The following is a 17,488-nucleotide window of genomic DNA, read 5'->3' as shown; positions in this document are numbered from 1 at the left end:
CCCCTACGACTGGCCGAGGTGCGGGGCACAGCGTGCTCTCTCAGGTGCTGCCTTGATGACTCCCAGCCCCTGACCTCCCCGTGTGGTGGGGGGGGGTGGGGGGCTCAGGGGTGGTCTGTCATAGCTACAGCACTTGAAGCCGATTTTTTCTTGTCTTTTTTTTTTTTCTCTTTTTCCCTTTTACAGCAGCTGGACTGTGCAACAGCTCCCATCCAGGCCTGCTTTGCAAAGCAAGTGAAAGAGTGTGGGTCCTGCACTGCCATCTATGGGTTGTGCATGCAAAGCACGAGAAGAAAGCATGCAGCAAACCCACAGGAGAGATCAGGACAGAGGTCTGAGCTGAGGGAAATGTACTGCTACCAATACAGCTGAAAAGGACACGGTCTGCGCAGATGGAACAGAGGAATAAAGATTAAACATTTTAAACACGGCAAAGGTTTTCTTGTTCAAAATAAAAAGACAAGACACAAACAAAGCTGACTTTTACCAGAGATGATCAGGGGAAAGCGCGAACGCAGTCCCCCACTACCACAAATTATGCAGTCGAGTTTCCCGCATTTGGGGAAATCGCAGGGGTCAGCACACCCGGAGTGCAATGGATGAGCCTCGCCCTGGGAGAACCACCTTCGTGATCATGGTATCTCCCCTGCCAGGTAAGTATGAGTTGGACTAGGGCCCTGCAAGGCCGCTGCTCGGGCACACCCCCGTCAAGTGAAGGTGGTTTTCCTCATGCGGCGCAAATTAACCCTCGGCAGGGGGCGACAACTGCAGAAAAGCCACAGCTCTGTACGTGGAGCGGAAGGGTGCTCCAAAGCACCCCAAACTTCAAACTGCACGCACAAGTACAAGCACTCCCAGGGTATACTGCAGCAGATAAGATTTGCATACGGTGATATCATCCAAGCAGTCGGCCAAAGTTGGCCCCAACTGTCGGCTGCGCGTGAAAAGGGACAGACAGTACACTCTGCCCCTACGACTGGCCGAGGCGAGGGGCACAGCGTGCTCTCTCAGGTGCTGCCTTGATGACTCCCAGCCCCTGACCTCCCCGTGTGGTGGGGGGCTCAGGGGTGGTCTGTCATAGCTACAGCACTTGAAGCCGATTTTTTCTTGTCTTTTTTTTTTTTTCTCTTTTTCCCTTTTACAGCAGCTGGACTGTGCAACAGCTCCCATCCAGGCCTGCTTTGCAAAGCAAGTGAAAGAGTGTGGGTCCTGCACTGCCATCTATGGGTTGTGCATTCAAAGCACGAGAAGAAAGCATGCAGCAAGCCCACAGGAGAGATCAGGACAGAGGTCTGAGCTGAGGGAAATGTACTGCTACCAACACAGCTGAAAAGGACACGGTCTGCGCAGATGGCACAGAGGAATAAAGAATAAACATTTTAAACACGGCAAAGGTTTTCTTGTTCAAAATAAAAAGACAAGACACAAACAAAGCTGACTTTTACCAGAGATGATCAGGGGAAAGCGCGAACGCAGTCCCCCACTACCACAAATTATGCAGTCGAGTTTCCCGCATTTGGGGAAATCGCAGGGGTCAGCACACCCAGAGTGCAATGGATGAGCCTCGCCCTGGGAGAACCACCTTCGTGATCATGGTATCTCCCCTGCCAGGTAAGTATGAGTTGGACTAGGGCCCTGCAAGGCCGCTGCTCGGGCACACCCCCATCAAGTGAAGGAGGTTTTCCTCATGCGGCGCAAATTAACCCTCGGCTGGGGGCGACAACTGCAGAAAAGCCACAGCTCTGTACGTGGAGCGGAAGGGTGCTCCGAAGCACCCCAAACGTCAAACTGCACGCACAAGTACAAGCACTCCCAGGGTACACTGCAGCAGATAAGATTTGCATACGGTGATATCATCCAAGCAGTCGGCCAAAGTTGGCCCCAACTGTCGGCTGCGCGTGAAAAGGGACAGACAGTACACTCTGCCCCTACGACTGGCCGAGGCGAGGGGCACAGCGTGCTCTCTCAGGTGCTGCCTTGATGACTCCCAGCCCCTGACCTCCCCGTGTGGTGGGGGGCTCAGGGGTGGTCTGTCATAGCTACAGCACTTGAAGCCGATTTTTTCTTGTCTTTTTTTTTTTTTTCTCTTTTTCCCTTTTACAGCAGCTGGACTGTGCAACAGCTCCCATCCAGGCCTGCTTTGCAAAGCAAGTGAAAGAGTGTGGGTCCTGCACTGCCATCTATGGGTTGTGCATGCAAAGCACGAGAAGAAAGCATGCAGCAAGCCCACAGGAGAGATCAGGACAGAGGTCTGAGCTGAGGCAAATGTACTGCTACCAACACAGCTGAAAAGGACACGGTCTGCGCAGATGGCACAGAGGAATAAAGAATAAACATTTTAAACACGGCAAAGGTTTTCTTGTTCAAAATAAAAAGACAAGACACAAACAAAGCTGACTTTTACCAGAGATGATCAGGGGAAAGCGCGAACGCAGTCCCCCACTACCACAAATTATGCAGTCGAGTTTCCCGCATTTGGGGAAATCGCAGGGGTCAGCACACCCGGAGTGCAATGGATGAGCCTCGCCCTGGGAGAACCACCTTCGTGATCATGGTATCTCCCCTGCCAGGTAAGTATGAGTTGGACTAGGGCCCTGCAAGGCCGCTGCTCGGGCACACCCCCGTCAAGTGAAGGAGGTTTTCCTCATGCGGCGCAAATTAACCCTCGGCTGGGGGCGACAACTGCAGAAAAGCCACAGCTCTGTACGTGGAGCGGAAGGGTGCTCCGAAGCACCCCAAACTTCAAACTGCACGCACAAGTACAAGCACTCCCAGGGTATACTGCAGCAGATAAGATTTGCATACGGTGATATCATCCAAGCAGTCGGCCAAAGTTGGCCCCAACTGTCGGCTGCGCGTGAAAAGGGACAGACAGTACACTCTGCCCCTACGACTGGCCGAGGCGAGGGGCACAGCGTGCTCTCTCAGGTGCTGCCTTGATGACTGCCAGCCCCTGACCACCCCGTGTGGTGGGGGGCTCAGGGGTGGTCTGTCATAGCTACAGCACTTGAAGCCGATTTTTTCTTGTCTTTTTTTCTCTTTTTCCCTTTTACAGCAGCTGGACTGTGCAACAGCTCCCATCCAGGCCTGCTTTGCAAAGCAAGTGAAAGAGTGTGGGTCCTGCACTGCCATCTATGGGTTGTGCATGCAAAGCACAAGAAGAAAGCATGCAGCAAGCCCACAGGAGAGATCAGGACAGAGGTCTGAGCTGAGGGAAATGTACTGCTACCAACACAGCTGAAAAGGACACGGTCTGCGCAGATGGCACAGAGGAATAAAGAATAAACATTTTAAACACGGCAAAGGTTTTCTTGTTCAAAATAAAAAGACAAGACACAAACAAAGCTGACTTTTACCAGAGATGATCAGGGGAAAGCGCGAACGCAGTCCCCCACTACCATAAATTATGCAGTCGAGTTTCCCACATTTGGGGAAATCGCAGGGGTCAGCACACCCGGAGTGCAATGGATGAGCCTCGCCCTGGGAGAACCACCTTCGTGATCATGGTATCTCCCCTGCCAGGTAAGTATGAGTTGGACTAGGGCCCTGCAAGGCCGCTGCTCGGGCACACCCCCGTCAAGTGAAGGAGGTTTTCCTCATGCGGCGCAAATTAACCCTCGGCTGGGGGCGTCAACTGCAGAAAAGCCACAGCTCTGTACGTGGAGCGGAAGGGTGCTCCGAAGCACCCCAAACTTCAAACTGCACGCACAAGTACAAGCACTCCCAGGGTATACTGCAGCAGATAAGATTTGCATACGGTGATATCATCCAAGCAGTCGGCCAAAGTTGGCCCCAACTGTCGGCTGCGCGTGAAAAGGGACAGATAGTACACTCTGCCCCTACGACTGGCCGAGGTGCGGGGCACAGCGTGCTCTCTCAGGTGCTGCCTTGATGACTCCCAGCCCCTGACCTCCCCGTGTGGTGGGGGGGGTGGGGGGCTCAGGGGTGGTCTGTCATAGCTACAGCACTTGAAGCCGATTTTTTCTTGTCTTTTTTTTTTTTCTCTTTTTCCCTTTTACAGCAGCTGGACTGTGCAACAGCTCCCATCCAGGCCTGCTTTGCAAAGCAAGTGAAAGAGTGTGGGTCCTGCACTGCCATCTATGGGTTGTGCATGCAAAGCACGAGAAGAAAGCATGCAGCAAGCCCACAGGAGAGATCAGGACAGAGGTCTGAGCTGAGGGAAATGTACTGCTACCAACACAGCTGAAAAGGACACGGTCTGCGCAGATGGCACAGAGGAATAAAGAATAAACATTTTAAACACGGCAAAGGTTTTCTTGTTCAAAATAAAAAGACAAGACACAAACAAAGCTGACTTTTACCAGAGATAATCAGGGGAAAGCGCGAACGCAGTCCCCCACTACCACAAATTATGCAGTCGAGTTTCCCGCATTTGGGGAAATCGCAGGGGTCAGCACACCCAGAGTGCAATGGATGAGCCTCGCCCTGGGAGAACCACCTTCGTGATCATGGTATCTCCCCTGCCAGGTAAGTATGAGTTGGACTAGGGCCCTGCAAGGCCGCTGCTCGGGCACACCCCCGTCAAGTGAAGGAGGTTTTCCTCATGCGGCGCAAATTAACCCTCGGCTGGGGGCGACAACTGCAGAAAAGCCACAGCTCTGTACGTGGAGCGGAAGGGTGCTCCGAAGCACCCCAAACTTCAAACTGCACGCACAAGTACAAGCACTCCCAGGGTATACTGCAGCAGATAAGATTTGCATACGGTGATATCATCCAAGCAGTCGGCCAAAGTTGGCCCCAACTGTCGGCTGCGCGTGAAAAGGGACAGACAGTACACTCTGCCCCTACGACTGGCCGAGGCGAGGGGCACAGCGTGCTCTCTCAGGTGCTGCCTTGATGACTGCCAGCCCCTGACCACCCCGTGTGGTGGGGGGCTCAGGGGTGGTCTGTCATAGCTACAGCACTTGAAGCCGATTTTTTCTTGTCTTTTTTTCTCTTTTTCCCTTTTACAGCAGCTGGACTGTGCAACAGCTCCCATCCAGGCCTGCTTTGCAAAGCAAGTGAAAGAGTGTGGGTCCTGCACTGCCATCTATGGGTTGTGCATGCAAAGCACAAGAAGAAAGCATGCAGCAAGCCCACAGGAGAGATCAGGACAGAGGTCTGAGCTGAGGGAAATGTACTGCTACCAACACAGCTGAAAAGGACACGGTCTGCGCAGATGGCACAGAGGAATAAAGAATAAACATTTTAAACACGGCAAAGGTTTTCTTGTTCAAAATAAAAAGACAAGACACAAACAAAGCTGACTTTTACCAGAGATGATCAGGGGAAAGCGCGAACGCAGTCCCCCACTACCACAAATTATGCAGTCGAGTTTCCCACATTTGGGGAAATCGCAGGGGTCAGCACACCCGGAGTGCAATGGATGAGCCTCGCCCTGGGAGAACCACCTTCGTGATCATGGTATCTCCCCTGCCAGGTAAGTATGAGTTGGACTAGGGCCCTGCAAGGCCGCTGCTCGGGCACACCCCCGTCAAGTGAAGGAGGTTTTCCTCATGCGGCGCAAATTAACCCTCGGCTGGGGGCGTCAACTGCAGAAAAGCCACAGCTCTGTACGTGGAGCGGAAGGGTGCTCCGAAGCACCCCAAACTTCAAACTGCACGCACAAGTACAAGCACTCCCAGGGTATACTGCAGCAGATAAGATTTGCATACGGTGATATCATCCAAGCAGTCGGCCAAAGTTGGCCCCAACTGTCGGCTGCGCGTGAAAAGGGACAGATAGTACACTCTGCCCCTACGACTGGCCGAGGTGCGGGGCACAGCGTGCTCTCTCAGGTGCTGCCTTGATGACTCCCAGCCCCTGACCTCCCCATGTGGTGGGGGGGGTGGGGGGCTCAGGGGTGGTCTGTCATAGCTACAGCACTTGAAGCCGATTTTTTCTTGTCTTTTTTTTTTTTCTCTTTTTCCCTTTTACAGCAGCTGGACTGTGCAACAGCTCCCATCCAGGCCTGCTTTGCAAAGCAAGTGAAAGAGTGTGGGTCCTGCACTGCCATCTATGGGTTGTGCATGCAAAGCACGAGAAGAAAGCATGCAGCAAGCCCACAGGAGAGATCAGGACAGAGGTCTGAGCTGAGGGAAATGTACTGCTACCAACACAGCTGAAAAGGACACGGTCTGCGCAGATGGCACAGAGGAATAAAGAATAAACATTTTAAACACGGCAAAGGTTTTCTTGTTCAAAATAAAAAGACAAGACACAAACAAAGCTGACTTTTACCAGAGATAATCAGGGGAAAGCGCGAACGCAGTCCCCCACTACCACAAATTATGCAGTCGAGTTTCCCGCATTTGGGGAAATCGCAGGGGTCAGCACACCCGGAGTGCAATGGATGAGCCTCGCCCTGGGAGAACCACCTTCGTGATCATGGTATCTCCCCTGCCAGGTAAGTATGAGTTGGACTAGGGCCCTGCAAGGCCGCTGCTCGGGCACACCCCCGTCAAGTGAAGGTGGTTTTCCTCATGCGGCGCAAATTAACCCTCGGCAGGGGGCGACAACTGCAGAAAAGCCACAGCTCTGTAAGTGGAGCGGAAGGGTGCTCCGAAGCACCCCAAACTTCAAACTGCACGCACAAGTACAAGCACTCCCAGGGTACACTGCAGCAGATAAGATTTGCATACGGTGATATCATCCAAGCAGTCGGCCAAAGTTGGCCCCAACTGTCGGCTGCGCGTGAAAAGGGACAGATAGTACACTCTGCCCCTACGACTGGCCGAGGCGCGGGGCACAGCGTGCTCTCTCAGGTGCTGCCTTGATGACTCCCAGCCCCTGACCTCCCCGTGTGGTGGGGGGGGGGGGGGCTCAGGGGTGGTCTGTCATAGCTACAGCACTTGAAGCCGATTTTTTCTTGTCTTTTTTTTTTTTCTCTTTTTCCCTTTTACAGCAGCTGGACTGTGCAACAGCTCCCATCCAGGCCTGCTTTGCAAAGCAAGTGAAAGAGTGTGGGTCCTGCACTGCCATCTATGGCTTGTGCATGCAAAGCACGAGAAGAAAGCATGCAGCAAGCCCACAGGAGAGATCAGGACAGAGGTCTGAGCTGAGGGAAATGTACTGCTACCAACACAGCTGAAAAGGACACGGTCTGCGCAGATGGCACAGAGGAATAAAGAATAAACATTTTAAACACGGCAAAGGTTTTCTTGTTCAAAATAAAAAGACAAGACACAAACAAAGCTGACTTTTACCAGAGATGATCAGGGGAAAGCGCGAACGCAGTCCCCCACTACCACAAATTATGCAGTCGAGTTTCCCGCATTTGGGGAAATCGCAGGGGTCAGCACACCCAGAGTGCAATGGATGAGCCTCGCCCTGGGAGAACCACCTTCGTGATCATGGTATCTCCCCTGCCAGGTAAGTATGAGTTGGACTAGGGCCCTGCAAGGCCGCTGCTCGGGCACACCCCCATCAAGTGAAGGAGGTTTTCCTCATGCGGCGCAAATTAACCCTCGGCTGGGGGCGACAACTGCAGAAAAGCCACAGCTCTGTACGTGGAGCGGAAGGGTGCTCCGAAGCACCCCAAACTTCAAACTGCACGCACAAGTACAAGCACTCCCAGGGTACACTGCAGCAGATAAGATTTGCATACGGTGATATCATCCAAGCAGTCGGCCAAAGTTGGCCCCAACTGTCGGCTGCGCGTGAAAAGGGACAGACAGTACACTCTGCCCCTACGACTGGCCGAGGCGAGGGGCACAGCGTGCTCTCTCAGGTGCTGCCTTGATGACTCCCAGCCCCTGACCTCCCCGTGTGGTGGGGGGCTCAGGGGTGGTCTGTCATAGCTACAGCACTTGAAGCCGATTTTTTCTTGTCTTTTTTTTTTTTTCTCTTTTTCCCTTTTACAGCAGCTGGACTGTGCAACAGCTCCCATCCAGGCCTGCTTTGCAAAGCAAGTGAAAGAGTGTGGGTCCTGCACTGCCATCTATGGGTTGTGCATGCAAAGCACGAGAAGAAAGCATGCAGCAAGCCCACAGGAGAGATCAGGACAGAGGTCTGAGCTGAGGCAAATGTACTGCTACCAACACAGCTGAAAAGGACACGGTCTGCGCAGATGGCACAGAGGAATAAAGAATAAACATTTTAAACACGGCAAAAGTTTTCTTGTTCAAAATAAAAAGACAAGACACAAACAAAGCTGACTTTTACCAGAGATGATCAGGGGAAAGCGCGAACGCAGTCCCCCACTACCACAAATTATGCAGTCGAGTTTCCCGCATTTGGGGAAATCGCAGGGGTCAGCACACCCGGAGTGCAATGGATGAGCCTCGCCCTGGGAGAACCACCTTCGTGATCATGGTATCTCCCCTGCCAGGTAAGTATGAGTTGGACTAGGGCCCTGCAAGGCCGCTGCTCGGGCACACCCCCGTCAAGTGAAGGAGGTTTTCCTCATGCGGCGCAAATTAACCCTCGGCTGGGGGCGACAACTGCAGAAAAGCCACAGCTCTGTACGTGGAGCGGAAGGGTGCTCCGAAGCACCCCAAACTTCAAACTGCACGCACAAGTACAAGCACTCCCAGGGTATACTGCAGCAGATAAGATTTGCATACGGTGATATCATCCAAGCAGTCGGCCAAAGTTGGCCCCAACTGTCGGCTGCGCGTGAAAAGGGACAGACAGTACACTCTGCCCCTACGACTGGCCGAGGCGAGGGGCACAGCGTGGTCTCTCAGGTGCTGCCTTGATGACTGCCAGCCCCTGACCACCCCGTGTGGTGGGGGGCTCAGGGGTGGTCTGTCATAGCTACAGCACTTGAAGCCGATTTTTTCTTGTCTTTTTTTCTCTTTTTCCCTTTTACAGCAGCTGGACTGTGCAACAGCTCCCATCCAGGCCTGCTTTGCAAAGCAAGTGAAAGAGTGTGGGTCCTGCACTGCCATCTATGGGTTGTGCATGCAAAGCACAAGAAGAAAGCATGCAGCAAGCCCACAGGAGAGATCAGGACAGAGGTCTGAGCTGAGGGAAATGTACTGCTACCAACACAGCTGAAAAGGACACGGTCTGCGCAGATGGCACAGAGGAATAAAGAATAAACATTTTAAACACGGCAAAGGTTTTCTTGTTCAAAATAAAAAGACAAGACACAAACAAAGCTGACTTTTACCAGAGATGATCAGGGGAAAGCGCGAACGCAGTCCCCCACTACCACAAATTATGCAGTCGAGTTTCCCACATTTGGGGAAATCGCAGGGGTCAGCACACCCGGAGTGCAATGGATGAGCCTCGCCCTGGGAGAACCACCTTCGTGATCATGGTATCTCCCCTGCCAGGTAAGTATGAGTTGGACTAGGGCCCTGCAAGGCCGCTGCTCGGGCACACCCCCGTCAAGTGAAGGAGGTTTTCCTCATGCGGCGCAAATTAACCCTCGGCTGGGGGCGTCAACTGCAGAAAAGCCACAGCTCTGTACGTGGAGCGGAAGGGTGCTCCGAAGCACCCCAAACTTCAAACTGCACGCACAAGTACAAGCACTCCCAGGGTATACTGCAGCAGATAAGATTTGCATACGGTGATATCATCCAAGCAGTCGGCCAAAGTTGGCCCCAACTGTCGGCTGCGCGTGAAAAGGGACAGACAGTACACTCTGCCCCTACGACTGGCCGAGGCGAGGGGCACAGCGTGCTCTCTCAGGTGCTGCCTTGATGACTCCCAGCCCCTGACCTCCCCGTGTTGTGGGGGGGGAGGGGGGGGCTCAGGGGTGGTCTGTCATAGCTACAGCACTTGAAGCCGATTTTTTCTTGTCTTTTTTTTTTTTCTCTTTTTCCCTTTTACAGCAGCTGGACTGTGCAACAGCTCCCATCCAGGCCTGCTTTGCAAAGCAAGTGAAAGAGTGTGGGTCCTGCACTGCCATCTATGGGTTGTGCATGCAAAGCACGAGAAGAAAGCATGCAGCAAGCCCACAGGAGAGATCAGGACAGAGGTCTGAGCTGAGGGAAATGTACTGCTACCAACACAGCTAAAAAGGACACGGTCTGCGCAGATGGCAAAGAGGAATAAAGAATAAACATTTTAAACACGGCAAAGGTTTTCTTGTTCAAAATAAAAAGACAAGACACAAACAAAGCTGACTTTTACCAGAGATGATCAGGGGAAAGCGCGAACGCAGTCCCCCACTACCACAAATTATGCAGTCGAGTTTCCCGCATTTGGGGAAATCGCAGGGGTCAGCACACCCGGAGTGCAATGGATGAGCCTCGCCCTGGGAGAACCACCTTCGTGATCATGGTATCTCCCCTGCCAGGTAAGTATGAGTTGGACTAGGGCCCTGCAAGGCCGCTGCTCGGGCACACCCCCGTCAAGTGAAGGAGGTTTTCCTCATGCGGCGCAAATTAACCCTCGGCTGGGGGCGACAACTGCAGAAAAGCCACAGCTCTGTACGTGGAGCGGAAGGGTGCTCCGAAGCACCCCAGACTTCAAACTGCACGCACAAGTACAAGCACTCCCAGGGTATACTGCAGCAGATAAGATTTGCATACGGTGATATCATCCAAGCAGTCGGCCAAAGTTGGCCCCAACTGTCGGCTGCGCGTGAAAAGGGACAGACAGTACACTCTGCCCCTACGACTGGCCGAGGCGAGGGGCACAGCGTGCTCTCTCAGGTGCTGCCTTGATGACTCCCAGCCCCTGACCTCCCCGTGTGGTGGGGGGGGGAGGGGGGGGGGCTCAGGGGTGGTCTGTCATAGCTACAGCACTTGAAGCCGATTTTTTCTTGTCTTTTTTTCTCTTTTTCCCTTTTACAGCAGCTGGACTGTGCAACAGCTCCCATCCAGGCCTGCTTTGCAAAGCAAGTGAAAGAGTGTGGGTCCTGCACTGCCATCTATGGGTTGTGCATGCAAAGCACGAGAAGAAAGCATGCAGCAAGCCCACAGGAGAGATCAGGACAGAGGTCTGAGCTGAGGCAAATGTACTGCTACCAACACAGCTGAAAAGGACACGGTCTGCGCAGATGGCACAGAGGAATAAAGAATAAACATTTTAAACACGGCAAAAGTTTTCTTGTTCAAAATAAAAAGACAAGACACAAACAAAGCTGACTTTTACCAGAGATGATCAGGGGAAAGCGCGAACGCAGTCCCCCACTACCACAAATTATGCAGTCGAGTTTCCCGCATTTGGGGAAATCGCAGGGGTCAGCACACCCGGAGTGCAATGGATGAGCCTCGCCCTGGGAGAACCACCTTCGTGATCATGGTATCTCCCCTGCCAGGTAAGTATGAGTTGGACTAGGGCCCTGCAAGGCCGCTGCTCGGGCACACCCCCGTCAAGTGAAGGAGGTTTTCCTCATGCGGCGCAAATTAACCCTCGGCTGGGGGCGACAACTGCAGAAAAGCCACAGCTCTGTACGTGGAGCGGAAGGGTGCTCCGAAGCACCCCAAACTTCAAACTGCACGCACAAGTACAAGCACTCCCAGGGTATACTGCAGCAGATAAGATTTGCATACGGTGATATCATCCAAGCAGTCGGCCAAAGTTGGCCCCAACTGTCGGCTGCGCGTGAAAAGGGACAGACAGTACACTCTGCCCCTACGACTGGCCGAGGCGAGGGGCACAGCGTGGTCTCTCAGGTGCTGCCTTGATGACTGCCAGCCCCTGACCACCCCGTGTGGTGGGGGGCTCAGGGGTGGTCTGTCATAGCTACAGCACTTGAAGCCGATTTTTTCTTGTCTTTTTTTCTCTTTTTCCCTTTTACAGCAGCTGGACTGTGCAACAGCTCCCATCCAGGCCTGCTTTGCAAAGCAAGTGAAAGAGTGTGGGTCCTGCACTGCCATCTATGGGTTGTGCATGCAAAGCACAAGAAGAAAGCATGCAGCAAGCCCACAGGAGAGATCAGGACAGAGGTCTGAGCTGAGGGAAATGTACTGCTACCAACACAGCTGAAAAGGACACGGTCTGCGCAGATGGCACAGAGGAATAAAGAATAAACATTTTAAACACGGCAAAGGTTTTCTTGTTCAAAATAAAAAGACAAGACACAAACAAAGCTGACTTTTACCAGAGATGATCAGGGGAAAGCGCGAACGCAGTCCCCCACTACCACAAATTATGCAGTCGAGTTTCCCACATTTGGGGAAATCGCAGGGGTCAGCACACCCGGAGTGCAATGGATGAGCCTCGCCCTGGGAGAACCACCTTCGTGATCATGGTATCTCCCCTGCCAGGTAAGTATGAGTTGGACTAGGGCCCTGCAAGGCCGCTGCTCGGGCACACCCCCGTCAAGTGAAGGAGGTTTTCCTCATGCGGCGCAAATTAACCCTCGGCTGGGGGCGACAACTGCAGAAAAGCCACAGCTCTGTACGTGGAGCGGAAGGGTGCTCCGAAGCACCCCAGACTTCAAACTGCACGCACAAGTACAAGCACTCCCAGGGTATACTGCAGCAGATAAGATTTGCATACGGTGATATCATCCAAGCAGTCGGCCAAAGTTGGCCCCAACTGTCGGCTGCGCGTGAAAAGGGACAGACAGTACACTCTGCCCCTACGACTGGCCGAGGCGAGGGGCACAGCGTGCTCTCTCAGGTGCTGCCTTGATGACTCCCAGCCCCTGACCTCCCCGTGTGGTGGGGGGGGGAGGGGGGGGGGCTCAGGGGTGGTCTGTCATAGCTACAGCACTTGAAGCCGATTTTTTCTTGTCTTTTTTTCTCTTTTTCCCTTTTACAGCAGCTGGACTGTGCAACAGCTCCCATCCAGGCCTGCTTTGCAAAGCAAGTGAAAGAGTGTGGGTCCTGCACTGCCATCTATGGGTTGTGCATGCAAAGCACGAGAAGAAAGCATGCAGCAAGCCCACAGGAGAGATCAGGACAGAGGTCTGAGCTGAGGGAAATGTACTGCTACCAACACAGCTGAAAAGGATACGGTCTGCGCAGATGGCACAGAGGAATAAAGAATAAACATTTTAAACACGGCAAAGGTTTTCTTGTTCAAAATAAAAAGACAAGACACAAACAAAGCTGACTTTTACCAGAGATGATCAGGGGAAAGCGCGAACGCAGTCCCCCACTACCACAAATTATGCAGTCGAGTTTCCCGCATTTGGGGAAATCGCAGGGGTCAGCACACCCGGAGTGCAATGGATGAGCCTTGCCCTGGGAGAACCACCTTCGTGATCATGGTATCTCCCCTGCCAGGTAAGTATGAGTTGGACTAGGGCCCTGGAAGGCCGCTGCTCGGGCACACCCCCGTCAAGTGAAGGAGGTTTTCCTCATGCGGCGCAAATTAACCCTCGGCTGGGGGCGACAACTGCAGAAAAGCCACAGCTCTGTACGTGGAGCGGAAGGGTGCTCCGAAGCACCCCAAACTTCAAACTGCACACACAAGTACAAGCACTCCCAGGGTATACTGCAGCAGATAAGATTTGCATACGGTGATATCATCCAAGCAGTCGGCCAAAGTTGGCCCCAACTGTCGGCTGCGCGTGAAAAGGGACAGACAGTACACTCTGCCCCTACGACTGGCCGAGGCGAGGGGCACAGCGTGCTCTCTCAGGTGCTACCTTGATGACTCCCAGCCCCTGACCTCCCCGTGTGGTGGGGGGGGAGGGGGGGGGGCTCAGGGGTGGTCTGTCATAGCTACAGCACTTGAAGCCGATTTTTTTCTTGTCTTTTTTTTTTTTCTCTTTTTCCCTTTTACAGCAGCTGGACTGTGCAACAGCTCCCATCCAGGCCTGCTTTGCAAAGCAAGTGAAAGAGTGTGGGTCCTGCACTGCCATCTATGGGTTGTGCATGCAAAGCACGAGAAGAAAGCATGCAGCAAGCCCACAGGAGAGATCAGGACAGAGGTCTGAGCTGAGGGAAATGTACTGCTACCAACACAGCTGAAAAGGACACGGTCTGCGCAGATGGCACAGAGGAATAAAGAATAAACATTTTAAACACGGCAAAGGTTTTCTTGTTCAAAATAAAAAGACAAGACACAAACAAAGCTGACTTTTACCAGAGATGATCAGGGGAAAGCGCGAACGCAGTCCCCCACTACCACAAATTATGCAGTCGAGTTTCCCGCATTTGGGGAAATCGCAGGGGTCAGCACACCCGGAGTGCAATGGATGAGCCTCGCCCTGGGAGAACCACCTTCGTGATCATGGTATCTCCCCTGCCAGGTAAGTATGAGTTGGACTAGGGCCCTGCAAGGCCGCTGCTCGGGCACACCCCCGTCAAGTGAAGGAGGTTTTCCTCATGCAGCGCAAATTAACCCTCGGCTGGGGGCGACAACTGCAGAAAAGCCACAGCTCTGTACGTGGAGCGGAAGGGTGCTCCGAAGCACCCCAAACTTCAAACTGCACGCACAAGTACAAGCACTCCCAGGGTATACTGCAGCAGATAAGATTTGCATACGGTGATATCATCCAAGCAGTCGGCCAAAGTTGGCCCCAACTGTCGGCTGCGCGTGAAAAGGGACAGACAGTACACTCTGCCCCTACGACTGGCCGAGGCGAGGGGCACAGCGTGCTCTCTCAGGTGCTGCCTTGATGACTCCCAGCCCCTGACCTCCCCGTGTGGTGGGGGGGGGCTCATGGGTGGTCTGTCATAGCTACAGCACTTGAAGCCGATTTTTTCTTGTTTTTTTTTTTTTTCTCTTTTTCCCTTTTACAGCAGCTGGACTGTGCAACAGCTCCCATCCAGGCCTGCTTTGCAAAGCAAGTGAAAGAGTGTGGGTCCTGCACTGCCATCTATGGGTTGTGCATGCAAAGCACGAGAAGAAAGCATGCAGCAAGCCCACAGGAGAGATCAGGACAGAGGTCTGAGCTGAGGGAAATGTACTGCTACCAACACAGCTGAAAAGGACACGGTCTGCGCAGATGGCACAGAGGAATAAAGAATAAACATTTTAAACACGGCAAAGGTTTTCTTGTTCAAAATAAAAAGACAAGACACAAACAAAGCTGACTTTTACCAGAGATGATCAGGGGAAAGCGCGAACGCAGTCCCCCACTACCACAAATTATGCAGTCGAGTTTCCCGCATTTGGGGAAATCGCAGGGGTCAGCACACCCGGAGTGCAATGGATGAGCCTCGCCCTGGGAGAACCACCTTCGTGACCATGTTATCTCCCTAGTATCTTGCCTTTTGGTGGAAAAATATATACTTTATTTGCATTAAAATATAGAAAAAAAAGACAAAGACATTACATTCAAGTGTAATGGGCCGCAAAACACAATACACCACAAAACATAAGTCAGTCATAGTTTACAGCACAATACAAGACATATGATATGACATCTGCTATGCATCAAGTACTGCCCTATTAATTTATCACCTCAAATGTTTGACATAATAATCATACAGCATGCCAGATTTCCATAGCCAAAATCAATGAGACTTATAACAGGAGTCCAATATTAAGTACACAATTTGGTTTGTCACTAAACTATACCAAGAGGTTCATTCATATTGTATTCTATTATTTATTACTATTTAATATTACCTAAATAATTTATTGCATTGGGGGACAAAAGACATTAACTGCCTATAGTGATATTTTCAGTTATCCTAACACCTACAAAGCAGATCACATACTGAATGCTGATTTATTGTGCGATGACACTGGGTTAATGTATTGCTCTGTGCCACACAGCTGGCCTACCCGGTACTTATCCAAGGTTCAAAATAAAACAAGAAAATATCCAAATTAAAATAAATTGGTTTATTTAACAAAATGGTAGCACAAACAGCAATAAACATATTTAAATAAAAACCTGCAACAAATAGCACTACGGTCTGGCACAGACAATATATAGGGTACAATGAAAACACCTAACCAGTTTCCTAGCCACTCTCAGGGTGTGCTGTCTATCCAAACTTCTGTCTACCAGCAAGGCAGTGGTCCTGAGTCACCGCCACTCTGCTTTTGCAGACAAACAGCTCCCCAGACAGAGAAGATCATAGCTCTCCCTAGAGAAATTAGTTCAGGACAAAGGCAGTACTCCAGTGACCAATTGACCCACTCCTTTCAGGGGCAGAGATCTAGATCTCAACACCAGCCTGACTTCAACTACCACTAAGCAGTGAATGTCTCCTTGCTGTTCTCTGGAGCTCATTAAGGAGCTCCAGAGAAGGAGAAGGTTACAGTACTCAGACGGGAGATGATGAGAGTTTGAATAATGGTTTAGGTGGCATGCTGAGAAAAGAAGGGCCGGATGCGGGCAATGTTTCGCAGTTCTAAGTGACAGGATTGAGCAAGGAACTGAATGTGGGGGGCAAAAGAGAGAGGAGAGTCGAGGATGATGCCCATGCAGCAGAGTTGGGGGACAGAGGAGATGGTGGTGTTGTTAACAGTGATGGAGAGGTCAATGTGGGAGGAGAATTTAGAAGGAGGGAAGACAATGGGTTCAGTTTTAACAATGTTAATTTTGAGAAAGAGGAGATGACGGAGAGGCAGTCAGATAAGCAAGAGAGGGGTGGGGTTGGGCGGAGATCAGGAGAAGAGGAGTAGAGTTGAATATCATCAGCATAAAGGAGATGCTGAAGACCAAAGGAAGAGATGAGAGCACCCAGGGAGGTAGTATAGAGCGAAAAGAGTAGAGGGCCAAGAACAGAGCCTTGAGGGTCTACTACAGGGAGGAGGTGGTGGAGGAAGAACCAGTCGTAGATACAGAGAAGGAACGGTTAGCGAGGTATGAGGTCAACCAGGTGAGGACCGAGCCAGAGAGGCCGAGAGAGAGAAGGGTTTGCAACAGGAGGGGGTCGTCCCCCACGTCAAAGTCTGCGGACAGGTCTAGTAGGATGAGTAGGGAGAAGTGACCCCTGGATTTTGCCGATAGAAGATTATATGTAACTTTGGCTACGGAGGTTTCAGTGGAGTGTAAGGAGCGGAAACAAGATTGGAGAGGGTCGAGAAGGGAATTGTCTGAGAGGTGTCTGGTAAGGCTGTTGCAGACAATTTACTCAAGCAATTTAGAGGCATAGGGGAGAAGTGAAATGGGGCAATAGTTAGCAAGTGAGGTGGGATTGAGATTGGGCTTTATGAGGATGGGAGAGATCAGGGTATGTTTAAATAAAAAGGAGATTATGTCGGAGCAGAGTGACAGGTTGAAGAGGTGTGCTAGGTAAGAGCAGTCAGTGGGGGAGAAAGAGAAAAGGAGGTGAGAGGGGATGGAATCAAGGAGACAGGTAGACAGGTGAGAGTAAAGAATAAGGGAGTGAACTTCTTCACACGAAGTAGGGCGGAAGGCGCACCAGAGCTGGTTGTTGGAGCAAGGTAGAGCGATGAGGGTGGCGGGAGACGGATTGAAGGAGGAGATTTTGAGGCTGATGGCATCGATTTTGGAGGACAAAAAGGTGTCGAAGTCGGTAGCGGAGAGGGAGAGCGTGTTGAATGAGGCAAAGAGGCGGCGATGACTAGAGGACTGAGAAGAAATTAGTTACTTAAAGTAAGATTGTTTAGCGAGAGAGAGGGCAGAGCAGAGTGAGGAGAGAATAAATGTAAAATGAAGGAAGTCAGCCAGGGAGCAAGATTTCCTCCAGAGGCGTTCAGCAGCATGCGT

The 17,488-nt window shown here is 51.9% G+C and overlaps 1 protein-coding gene, 15 non-coding genes and 1 pseudogene across 17 annotated transcripts in view; all 17 read right to left on the bottom strand.

Annotated features, from left to right (window-relative positions):
• The window catches only part of SLC38A9 (solute carrier family 38 member 9), a 127,334-nt gene that overhangs the window by 96,941 nt on the left and 12,905 nt on the right, over positions 1-17,488 (bottom strand). The window lies entirely within an intron of this gene.
• On the bottom strand, positions 498-661 carry LOC142137000 (U1 spliceosomal RNA). Its single transcript, XR_012687665.1, has one exon. It is a non-coding gene; the product is annotated as a U1 spliceosomal RNA (small nuclear RNA).
• Positions 1,456-1,619, bottom strand: LOC142137015 (U1 spliceosomal RNA). Its single transcript, XR_012687680.1, has one exon. It is a non-coding gene; the product is annotated as a U1 spliceosomal RNA (small nuclear RNA).
• On the bottom strand, positions 2,415-2,578 carry LOC142136999 (U1 spliceosomal RNA). Its single transcript, XR_012687664.1, has one exon. It is a non-coding gene; the product is annotated as a U1 spliceosomal RNA (small nuclear RNA).
• On the bottom strand, positions 3,367-3,530 carry LOC142136941 (U1 spliceosomal RNA). The gene has a single exon (XR_012687609.1). It is a non-coding gene; the product is annotated as a U1 spliceosomal RNA (small nuclear RNA).
• Positions 4,333-4,496, bottom strand: LOC142137014 (U1 spliceosomal RNA). Its single transcript, XR_012687679.1, has one exon. It is a non-coding gene; the product is annotated as a U1 spliceosomal RNA (small nuclear RNA).
• On the bottom strand, positions 5,285-5,448 carry LOC142136940 (U1 spliceosomal RNA). The gene has a single exon (XR_012687608.1). It is a non-coding gene; the product is annotated as a U1 spliceosomal RNA (small nuclear RNA).
• LOC142136998 (U1 spliceosomal RNA) lies at positions 6,251-6,414 on the bottom strand. Its single transcript, XR_012687663.1, has one exon. It is a non-coding gene; the product is annotated as a U1 spliceosomal RNA (small nuclear RNA).
• LOC142137012 (U1 spliceosomal RNA) lies at positions 7,216-7,379 on the bottom strand. Its single transcript, XR_012687677.1, has one exon. It is a non-coding gene; the product is annotated as a U1 spliceosomal RNA (small nuclear RNA).
• On the bottom strand, positions 8,174-8,337 carry LOC142136997 (U1 spliceosomal RNA). Its single transcript, XR_012687662.1, has one exon. It is a non-coding gene; the product is annotated as a U1 spliceosomal RNA (small nuclear RNA).
• LOC142136939 (U1 spliceosomal RNA) lies at positions 9,126-9,289 on the bottom strand. Its single transcript, XR_012687607.1, has one exon. It is a non-coding gene; the product is annotated as a U1 spliceosomal RNA (small nuclear RNA).
• Positions 10,094-10,257, bottom strand: LOC142136995 (U1 spliceosomal RNA). Its single transcript, XR_012687660.1, has one exon. It is a non-coding gene; the product is annotated as a U1 spliceosomal RNA (small nuclear RNA).
• LOC142136994 (U1 spliceosomal RNA) lies at positions 11,060-11,223 on the bottom strand. Its single transcript, XR_012687659.1, has one exon. It is a non-coding gene; the product is annotated as a U1 spliceosomal RNA (small nuclear RNA).
• On the bottom strand, positions 12,012-12,175 carry LOC142136938 (U1 spliceosomal RNA). Its single transcript, XR_012687606.1, has one exon. It is a non-coding gene; the product is annotated as a U1 spliceosomal RNA (small nuclear RNA).
• Positions 12,978-13,141, bottom strand: LOC142137113 (U1 spliceosomal RNA). The gene has a single exon (XR_012687776.1). It is a non-coding gene; the product is annotated as a U1 spliceosomal RNA (small nuclear RNA).
• LOC142136993 (U1 spliceosomal RNA) lies at positions 13,949-14,112 on the bottom strand. The gene has a single exon (XR_012687658.1). It is a non-coding gene; the product is annotated as a U1 spliceosomal RNA (small nuclear RNA).
• On the bottom strand, positions 14,909-15,063 carry LOC142137177 (U1 spliceosomal RNA; annotated as a pseudogene).

Source organism: Mixophyes fleayi, chromosome 1 (assembly GCF_038048845.1).
Source record: "Mixophyes fleayi isolate aMixFle1 chromosome 1, aMixFle1.hap1, whole genome shotgun sequence".
Lineage (NCBI taxonomy): Eukaryota > Metazoa > Chordata > Amphibia > Anura > Limnodynastidae > Mixophyes > Mixophyes fleayi.
The sequence above is the reverse complement of the archived record's forward strand: the minus strand, read 5'-3'. Positions and strand labels throughout refer to the sequence as shown.